The sequence below is a fragment of the Cervus elaphus genome, chromosome 22, assembly GCF_910594005.1.
Source record: "Cervus elaphus chromosome 22, mCerEla1.1, whole genome shotgun sequence".
Classification (NCBI taxonomy): domain Eukaryota; kingdom Metazoa; phylum Chordata; class Mammalia; order Artiodactyla; family Cervidae; genus Cervus; species Cervus elaphus.
This window is the reverse complement of record NC_057836.1, coordinates 7,628,810-7,638,612: the sequence shown is the minus strand read 5'-3', so window position 1 is coordinate 7,638,612 and position 9,803 is coordinate 7,628,810.

Here is a 9,803-nt window from a genome sequence, read left to right as displayed (position 1 = left end):
GGCACCTCCGCTAGGTCCCTCTGTGCCCTCCCTTTTGCGGCTTCTGGCTCTTTCTCCCCGAGACCGCTGGGCGGTGTTGAGCCGCGAACTTCCAGGACGACTACAATTCCCTAAATGCCTTGCGGCCGGGCCGGCTCCGCCCTTCCGGAAAGGTTCACGTTCACGTAACTTTATTGACAAAGGCTGGTGCTGACGGAGACTCGAAGCTGGACCTGTTCCGCAAGCTAAGAGGTGTCTATTTCCTAAAGGGAAAACCTCGCTTTTTTTTTGTCCCATGAAATTGAAAGGACATTCGAGGACTTTCCCCAAAATAGCCACAAATTCCTTGATAATTAAAAGGAGGGGGCGAATAGTAACTCTGTAGCAAAGAAACTCTGCCACACCACCCTTAACCACATTAACGTTCACGTTAACGTCGATAACAGGACTCTGACATTCATCGCACACCTCCCGCAGTGCTGTGCTGAGAAGGACAGCATCACCATCCAGTCCCCGCAACGCATAAAATTAATCTGATCGTGAGGAACCATCGGACGTACCCAACTAAGGAACACGTTACGGAATAACGTGTCTGTACACTTCCAAAAATGTCTGTGTCGTGAAAGACAGAAAAGCTGAGGAACTGTTGCAGATTAAACGTGACTAAAAAGACACGATAATTAAATGCAACACGTGGTCCTGGATTGGATCTTGGGGTACAGAGAATTACTATAAAGGGCAATATTGAGACAGAAAAATTTGTATGTTAGATAATAACATTGTTAAAAAAAGAAGATAATAGCATTGTTTCCATGTTAAACCTGTTGTTTCTTTTAAATTGTACCTGATTATGTAAGACACTGCCCTTGTTCTTGGGTAATATATGCTGAAATAATTACAGGCATGTTTGCAACCTACTCTGGAATGGCTCAAAAAATGTATGCATTCATATGTAGCGAGAGGGGGTGCAAGTATAGCAAAATGTTAACAAGTGAATCTGGGTGAAGGGTCTGTGGGATTTCTTTGAACATTTTTGCTACTTTTCTCTAGGTTTGAATTTTTTAAGTAACAGAACACAAGTAGCTTTTTTTCTTTTCACAAAGAACTTTTTAACCATTATATAAATAAGGTGTTCATTATAAACACTTCAACCAACATCTAACAGGATAGTAACAGAAAAGTAAACATTACCCAAGAAACTCTAGTTCCCGGAGATCAGCACTGTCAATACAAGCAGACTTCTTTTCCAAAGTTACCTCTCACAACTCAGCCCACACGCCCACTTATGCTTTTGCTTTACGTGCAATTCAGAGTTAAATGTAGTATGTGCCAGATTCTTCCACATACAACTAAATTAATCTTTAAAACCACAAAGGAAAAGGGCATCACTGCTACCCTTCCCAGCAGAGATGAGAAAACAGAAGCTCCAGACTCTAGTCCGCACTACTACTGAGTTGTGGATCCTCTCCATGCTCCCTTTCCTCTTCTGCCTGCAAAGCCCATATTAAATGCCACCTCCTCCCAGAGGCTTTCCTTGCCCTGGTGACTCCAACCTGAATGAGTCAGCTTCCTGTGGGCCCCCCAGCAAGCATCAGACCCCTCACAGCAGTGGGTCTGAGAGCTTTTTCAGAGTTAACATTCTACTTGGCAGCTTCCTCCTTCACCTGAAGAGCCTCTGGAAAGGTACTGTTTCTAGCTGGGCAGCATTCTCTGGGCTCCTGGCCTGTCACAGGTACCTCAGTTTAATTCAGTTGCTGAGTCGTGTCCGACTCTTTGCGACCCCATGAACTGCAGCACGCCAGGCCTCCCTATCCGTCACCAACTCCTGAAGTTTACCCAAATTCATGTCCATTAAATCGGTGATGCCATCCAACCATCTCATCCTCTGTCATCCCCTTCTCCTCCTGCCCTCAATTTTTCCAAGCATCAGGGTCTTTTCCAATGAGTCAGCTCTTCGCATCAGGTGGCCAAAGTATTGGAGTTTCAGCTTCAACATCAGTCCTTCCAATGAACACCCAGGACTGATCTCCTTTAGGATGGACTGGTTGGATCTCCTTGCAGTCCAAGGGACTCTCAAGAGTCTTCCCCAACACCACAGTTCAAAAGCATCAATTCTTCTGCACTCAGCTTTCTTTATAGTCCAACTCTCACATCCATACATGACCACTGGAAAAACCATATCCTTGACTAGACGGACTTTTGTTGACAAAGTAATGTCTCTGCTTTTTAATATGCTGTCTAGGTTGGTCATAACTTTCCTTCCAAGGAGCAAGCGTCTTTTATTTTTTTTTTTTTTGCAAGCATCTTTTAATTTCATGGCTACAATCACCATCTGCAGTGATTTTGGAGCCCCAAAAAATAAAGTCAGCCACTGTTTCCACTGTTTGCCCTTCTATTTGCCATGAAGTGATGGGACCGGATGCCATGATCTTAGTCTTCTGAATGTTATTTAAGCCAACTTTTTCACTCTCCTCTTTCATTTTCCTGAGAAGGCAATGGCAATGCACTCCAGTACTCTTGCCTGGAAAATCCCATGGACGGAGGAGCCTGGTAGGTCGCCGTCTATGGGGTCACGAAGAGTCAGACACGACTGAGCAAATTCACTTTCACTTTTCACTTTCATGCATTGGAGAAGGAAATGGCAACCCACTCCAGTGTTCTTGCCTGGAGAATCCCAGGGGCGGCGGAGCCTGGTGGGCTGCCGTCTATGAGGTCGCACAGAGTTGGACACGACTGAAGCAACTTAGCAGCAGCAGCTTTCACTTTCATGAAGAGGCTCTTTAGTTCTTCTTCACTTTCTGCCTTAAGGGTGGTGTCATCTGCATATCTGAGGTTATTGATATTTCTCCCGGCAATCTTGATTCCAGCTTGTGCTTCTTCCAGCCCACAGGTTTCCTCATTTGAACTGGATTTCAGTCAGGGTCATGGGATGTTTCCTTAAAATGAATCATCATCTGAAAAGGCTGAGAAGCTTCCAACTAGGCCTGATGTTATTCCTGAGCTGATTCTGGCTAAGACTGATCAAATCAGTCTGAATTTTCCTTAGGGTGACCCTAAGCCTCCCTCTTCTAGTTTTATTTTTCTGAGACTTTCTTCTGATGGGGACCTCCTGAAGGGAAGAAGGAAGTGGGTGGCAGAACATCTGAGGTAATCTTCCCTTCCTCGTTATTTGGGTGATGGATCACAGGGTTTTTATAACTGCAAGTTTCTTAGCAGAAACTCAATGGCCTTCAAAGCCCAGGGAAGTAACAGGGTCCCATGGGCCTGTGGAGAACCAATGGGTAGGTGTTCTGCCTGAAGGTGTTCACATTCAAAGCTAAAAATCAAATCCAGGCCCTTAGCAACACAGATTCTGTTTGTTACTCCTGAATCTAGATTCTATCTCAAACCCCTTTAAAAGGGGGAGACTATGATTTAAAAGGGAGAAGGGGGTTTGCACACTGAGTCCAAATGTTACGGGAAGCACACTGACTGAAATCGCCCACCCTGGCCAGGCACCTGAGTAACCATTTGCATGAGTTGTTTTAAGACAGGAGCTCCTGGTAAAGAACACGGAACTAATAGGCCACCGCCAATGGAAAGAGTTCTGGAAAGGTCAAAAGGAGACACCTCCCAGAATCCTTCTCGCTGGCATCCATCTTGGCTGAGCGATGCAATGAGTGTGCCATCAGGAAGGACACTGAGTCAGAATCATTGGCTAAAGACAACCCGAAAACTAATCCCATCACCATAAAACCCGAGACTTCAAGCCATGTGGCAGAGCAGTTCTCCTGGGTTCCCTTACCTACTGCGCTCTGCCTGGGTGCCCCTTCCCAATAAAATCTCTTGCTTTGTCAGGACATGTGTCTCCTTGGACAATTCATTTTCGAGTGTTAAACAAGAGCCCATTCTCGGGCCCTGGAAGGGGTCCCACTTCCTGCAACACAGAGTCCTGAAACATCAGTGTTTCCAACAACTCATTTGTCATCTTCTTTCTCTCTCCCCCTCACTTTCTCCAACTCTCTCTTTCAGAGAGACTAGTCTGTTTGCCTGACCCTGAGAAAAGAAATGGAATGGGCAGATGGAACCATCTTAGGCCATCTGCTCACCTCTTTTCTTCTTTTTTAATATTTATTTGGCTGCACCGGGTCTTTTTTTTTTTGCACCGGGTCTTAATTGCAGCATGCAAGAACTTTAGTTGTGGCAATGCGAACTTTTAGTTTCCACATGCAAACTCTCAGTTCGTTGACCAGGGATTGAACCTGGGCCCCCTGAATTGGGAGCACAGCGTCTTAGCAACCGGACAACCAGGGAAGCCCCCCATTCTCTTTTCAGCAAACGGAGAACTAAAGCCCAGAGGTCAAATAACCTGCCTGAATTACACAGTAATTTAGACAAGAAATAGTGGAAGACAGATATCTGGGGTTCTTTTTTTTGGGGGGGGGGGTCTTTTCATTACACATGCAAAACAAGTCACCTTTTGAGTGTGAGGTGGGAATAAGAGGAGAGTGGATGTTCCAGACCCCTTTCTCTATTGTGCAGCAGTTTTTACTGTCTGCTTTCTTTCTTTCTTTCCTTTTTTTTTTTAATGTTTTGAAGAGAAAAGCAGACTGCCTCTGATTAGTTTGGTTTACTTGAACTGAATGTTTTAAATTCCATTCTGGTGCCTGAAAACAAACTTAATTGCCAATTTTGAGTGGAATAAATAACAATATTTATTCTGGTTTCTTGAAGAGCTACCAAGGCTGCAGACTTGCCATTTAGTCAGATCAAAAACAAATGCCTGAACTATGTCAGACACGTGAGGAATGCGGCGAGAAAGTCCCAAGAACCAACTGGGTGCTGGCCTTGGGTTCCTCCTGGAGAGAGGCGAGGGGGGCTGGTTTACCCACATTGCTGGAGAGCCTGCCTCCCTCCCCCAGTGGGAGGGGATTGCTACATTATTTGTTAAAGATAACTCAAACCAGGTTCCCCCCAGGGTTCAAGCCCAGGGCTCCCTTAATGATTTCTTTTTAACCTTAATAAAAAACGATACTCAAAAGAACTCATTCACTCCACAAATAGTTATCTACTACGTGCAAGGCATTATTCCAGAATCCAGTGTTGAGTAAGATGGAAAACACTGTCTGGGGAGGAGCTTAAATTTGGGTCTAATGTGTATAAAGGGTTTCCTGGTATCAAATCCTTTTAGTAGATTATATCCCCTTTTAATAGTTCTTTTGTTTCAAAATGGAAATTATTTCATTTTTAAAATGAAAACTGACAGCAATCTAAAAAATTAGTATAAATGTAAAAGAGCACAGAGGAGAAAGTTAAAAATTACCTATTTTGAAAAAAAAAATTACCTATTTTGTTTTTAACAAAAATATTACATAGACTGATGAGTGGATGGAGGGATGAATATATGATAAAGCAAATACAGAAAAAGTTTAACAGTCATAGCATAATATGGGCTTCCCTGGCGGCTCAGCAGTAAAGAGTCTGCCTTCAGTGCAGGAGACATGGGCTGTATCCCTGAATTGGGAAGACTCCCTGGAAGAGAGCAGGGAAACCCACTCCAGTATTCTTGCTGGGAGAATCCCACGGACAGAGGAGCCTGGAAGGCTACATCCTAGGGGGTCGCCGAGTCGGAAACAACTGGAGCGACTGAGCACAAATAGCATAATATAGGGTGATCTTGTTCTGTCAGTTTTCCGTATGCTTGATCATTTTCAAGCATACTGGGGACAACTGTGAGCATGGTTTATCACCTGAATTTCATTCACTATGTTATAACCTATCTCAGCTTCTAGGTTCATGGGTTCATCCTCACTTCTGAGAACTGGAATTCTATGGACTGTTTCCCAGAAGAATGTGTTATTTATTTAATCACATAGTACTTTGCATGCAGGAACTCAATCTTCATAGTAACCCTATGGGGAATGTACTCATTACCCTCAAACTAAGCCTAAAATTGTGCACTGTACCTTCAAGGTCTTTCCCTAAACCCCAAGTTAAGATCCCTTTCTGGGAAGACTCTCAGTGCATGGCAGTCTTTTTCTTTTTTTTCCACTCTGTGCTGGATCTTTGCAGTTGCCCACTAGCTTCTCTGGGAGCTTCCCCTGTGGCTTGTTGGTAAAGAATCTGCCTTCAATGCAGGAGACCCGGGTTTGATTCCTGGGTCAGGAAGATCCCCTGGAGAAGGAAATGGCAACCCACTCCAGTATTCTTGCCTGGAGAATCCCATGGACTGTAGCCTGCCAGGCTCCTCTGTCCATGGGGTTACAAGAGTCGGACACAACTTAGCAACTAAACCACCACCACGACTGGCTTCTCTAGTTGTGGCACAGAGGCTTAGTTGCCCTGTGGCATGTGGGATCTTACTTCTCCAACCAAGGATTAAACCCGCATCCCCTGCAATGGAAGGTAGATTCCTAACCACTAGATCACCAGAGAAGTTCCTACAGGGCAGCCTTAATTGCAACCATTTATACAGTGTTCATTTACCCACTCAAAAACATTCATTGGCAGGCCTCACTCCTGGGACTGTAAGTAAACCCCTTTCCCCACAGCTCCAGCACAGTCCCCGGGCACAGCCCTCCACCCCGCAAAAAAAAAAAAAAAAAGAATCTCTGAGGTAGCGGTGAGGTGGGGGTGATTAGAGGTCTCCATTTTATTTCATTTAATTTTTTATTTTTGGCCATGCAGCTTGTGGGAATAAACTCGAGCCTCCTGCAGTGAAAGTGTGGAGTCCTAACCACTGGACCACCAGGGAATTCCCTGGAAGTCTTCATTTTAAACAAGCCACAACCCTCCTCTACCCACCACAGTGAGCCTGCGTGGACTTGGCTTTTCCTTTCCGGACATCCCTCTCATGCCAGAGACTGCCTTTCTGTTGTTGTTAATCTTAGAGGAGTGAGGGGAGCAATGGCACCCACAGAAGGAAGAGCTTGAGAAATTCTGATGGTGCAGGTGTACTTCCCCCACCCCTTTTCAAGGCTCCCTTGAGGTAGATAGTGAAAAGCACAGGAGGCCATCTAAAGCATACAGACTGCAGTCAGACTTGCCGCCTTGGACAAGTCACTTAATCCTTAAGGGACTAGATCTGATAGACAGAGTGCCTGATGAACAATGGACGGAGGTTCGTGCCATTATACAGGACACAGGGGTCAAGACCATCCCCAAGAAAAAGAAATGCAAAAAAGCAAAATGGCTGTCTGAGGAGGCCTTACAAATAGCTGTGAAAAGAAGGGGAAGGAAAGCAAAGGAGAAAAGGAGAGATATACCCATTTGAATGCAGAGTTCCAAAGAATAGCAAGGAGAGATAAGAAAGCCTTCCTCAGCGATCAATGCAAACAAATAGAGGAAAACAATAGAATGGGAAAGACTAGAGATCTCTTCAAGAAAATTAGAGATACCAAGAGAACATTTCATGCAAAGCTGGGCTCAATAAAGGACAAAAATGGTAGGGACCTAACAGAAGCAGAAGATATTAAGAAGAGGTAGCAAGAATACACAGAAGAACTGTACAAAAAAGATCTTCATGACCCAGATAATCACGATGGTGTGGTCACTCACCTAGAGCCAGACATCCTGGAATGTGAAGTCAAGTGGGCCTTAGGAAGCATCACTAAGAACAAAGCCAGTGGAGGTGATGGAATTCCAGTTGAGCTATTTCAAATCCTAAAAGATGATGCTGTGAAAGTGCTGCACTCAATATGCCAGCAAATTTGGAAAACTCAGCAGTGGCCACAGGACTGGAAAAGGTCAGTTTTCATTCCAACCCCAAAGAAAGGCAATGCCAAAGAATGTTCAAACTATTGCACAATTGCACTCATCTCACAGGCTAGTAAAGTAATGAATGTTCAAAATTCTCCAAGCCAGGCTTCAGCAATACACAAACCATGAACTTCCAGATGTTCAAGCTGGTTTTAGAAAAGGCAGAGGAACCAGAGATCAAATTGTCAACATCTGCTGGATCATTGAAAAAGCAAGAGAGTTCCAGAAAAACATCTATTTCTGCTTTATTGACCATTCCAAAGCCTTTGACTGTGTGGATCACAATAAACTATGGAAAATTCTGAAAGAGATGGGAATACCAGACCACCTGACCTGCCTCTTGAGAAATTTGTATGCAGGTCAGGAAGTAACAGTTAGAATTGGCCATGGAACAATAGATTGGTTCCAAATAGGAAAAGGGGTACGTCAAGGCTGTATATTGTCACCCTGCTTATTTAACTTATATGCAGAGTACATCATGAGAAACGCTGGGCTGGAGGAAGCTCAAGCTGGAATCAAGATTGCTAGGAGAAATATCAATAACCTCAGATATGCAGGTGAAACCACCCTTATGGCAGAAAGTGAAGAAGAACTAAGGAGCCTCTTAATGAAAGTGAAAGAGGAGAGTGAAAAAGTTGGCTTAAAGCTCAACATTCAGAAAACTAAGATCATGGCATCTGGTCCCATCACTTCATGGAAAATAGATGGGAAAACAGTGGCAGACTTTATTTTTTGGGGCTCCAAAATCACTGAAGATGGTGACTGCAACCATGAAATTAAAAGATGCTTACTCCTTGGAAGGAAAGTTATGACCAACCTAGACAGCATATTAAAAAGCAGAGACATTACTTGGCCAACAAAGGTCCGTCTAGTCAAGGTTATGGTTTTTCCAGTGGTCATGTATGGATGTGAGAGTTGGACTATAAAAAAAGCTGAGTGCTGAAGAATTGATGCTTTTGAACTGTGGTGCTGGAGAAGACTCTTGAGAGTCCCTTGAACTGCAAGGAGATCCAACCAGTCCATCCTAAAGGAGATCAGTCCTGGGTGTTCATTGGAAGGACTGATGTTGAAGCTGAAACTCCAATACTTTGGCCACCTGATGCGAAGAGCTGACTCATTGGAAAAGACCCTGGTGCTGGGAAAGATTGAGGGCAGGAGAAGGGGACGACAGAGGATGAGATGGTGGGATGGCACCACCGACTCAATGGACATGAATTTGGGTAAACTTCAGGAGTTGGTGATGGACAGGGAGGCCTGGCATGCTGTGATTCATGGGGTCACAAAGAGTCAGACACGACTGAGCGACTGAACTGACTCAGTTTTCCATTTGTAAAATGAGCGTGCTAAACCCAATCTTCCAGGAGTATGGTGAGAATTAGGTAAACTGTTTAAGTTTCTTGTGCCTCCCAACATTTGCCACATGTTTAAAATTCATCTCAGCGATGTACCTCCAGTTCCTAAGACTGTATGGCACAAATGTGGAAATGATACATTTATAAAGATAAAATCTTTACAAATCTCACAATTGATCCTCACTAAATAATTTTCTTTTTTTGACCACACTGCACAGCGTGTGAGATCTTAGTTCCCTGTGTGCGTGGATCTCAGTGGTATCTGTCTCTCTGAGACCCCATGGACTGTAGCCCACCAGGCTCGTCTGTGCATGGGATTTTCCCCACAGGAATACTGGAGTGGGTTGCCATTTCCTACTCTAGGGGATCTTCCCAACTTAGAGATAGAACCCACATCTCCTGTGTCTCCTGCATTGCAGGTGGATTCTTTACCACTGATCTGTTGGGACAAGTGCTCAATCATGTTCGACTCTTTGTGACCCGGAAGACTGTAGCCCGCTAGGCTCCTCTGTCTATGGGATTTTCCAGGATTTTCCACTCCAAGAATACTGGAATGGGGTGCCATTTCCTCCTCCAGGAGATCTTCCTGCCCCAGGGATTGAACCCTCATCTCCTGCATCTCCTTCACTGCAAGTGGATTCTTTACCTCAGAGTCACAGAGGAAGCCCCTTAGTTCCTTAACCAAGGATCAAACCTGCACTCCCTGCATTGGAAGTGCAGAATCTTAACCACTGG